Below are 1,374 nucleotides of genomic sequence, written 5' to 3' on the forward strand. Positions count from 1 at the left end.
CACAGAAGATGGTGACTACAGCCATGAAGTTAAAAGACACTTGCTCCTTGGAAGAAAAGCTATGACCAACCTAGACAGCATATTAAAAAGCAGAGACATTACTTTGCCAACAAAGGTCTGTCTAGTAAAAGCTATGGTTTTTCCAGTAGTCATGTATGGATGTAAGAATTGGACTATCAAGAAAGATGAGCACTGAAGAATTGATGCTTTTGAACTGTGGTGTTGGAGAAGACTCTTGAGTCCCTTGGGCTGCAAGGAGATCCAACCAGTCAATCCTAAAGGAAATCAGTCCTGAATATTTTTTTTTTTTGAGTCCTGAATATTCATTGGAAGGATGGAAGGACTGATGCTGAAGCTGAAACTCCAATACTTTGGCCACCTGATGCGAAGAACTGACTCATTGGAAAAGACCCTGATGCTGGGAAAGATTGAAGGTGGGAGGAGAAGGAGAAGACAGAGGATGAGATGATTGGATGGCATCACCAACTCTATGGACATGAGTTGAGTAAGCTGCAGGACTTGGTGATGCACAGGTAAGCCTGGCATGCTGCAGTCCATGGAGTCTCAAAGAATTGGACATGACTGAGTGACTGAACTAAAATGAACTGAAGTAGGTAAAAGTCCTATACTCCAAAGACTAAGACACTGATTAAAGAAATTGATGAGGACACAAACAAATGGAAAGATATACCATGTTACTAGATTGGAGGAATCAATATTGTGAAAATGACTATACTACCCAAAGCAATCTACATAGTCAATGCAATCTCTATAAAATTACCAATAAAATTTTTCACAGAACTGAAACAAACATTTTTAAGAATTTGTATGGAATACAAAAGACCCTGACTGCCAAAGCAATTCTGAGAAAGAAAAATGGAAATAGAAGAATCAGGCTCCTGACTTCAGACTATACTGCAAAGCTACAGTCATCAAAACAGTATGATACTGGTACAAAAGCAGAACTATAGATCCATGGAACAAGTTAGAAAGCCTAGAAACAACCCCACACACCTGTGATAAATTATTCTGTGACAAAGGAGGCAAGACTACAGAATGTTGAAAAGACAGTCTCTTCAATAAGTGGTGCTGGGAAAACTGGATAGCTACATGTAAAAATTGAAATTAGGATATTCTTGGCCTACTGTATCACACAAAAAAAGAGAATTTTACTTTTTGAAATTAATGCTTATTTTTTTTGCCAGTTTTTTAAGATATCCTAAGGAAATCTAATAATGATGTGTCAGATACAAAATTTTAAATATATTTGTGTAGGATATAAGATTAATATAAATTAATATAAATAGAAATCTATTCTATTTAAATTATTAATGACATCAGTCAAGATGCTCCTATTCTTATTTCCTCTGTACT

The sequence above is a fragment of the Bison bison genome, unplaced genomic scaffold (genome assembly GCF_000754665.1).
Source record: "Bison bison bison isolate TAMUID 2011002044 unplaced genomic scaffold, Bison_UMD1.0 scf7180017864139, whole genome shotgun sequence".
NCBI lineage: Eukaryota > Metazoa > Chordata > Mammalia > Artiodactyla > Bovidae > Bison > Bison bison.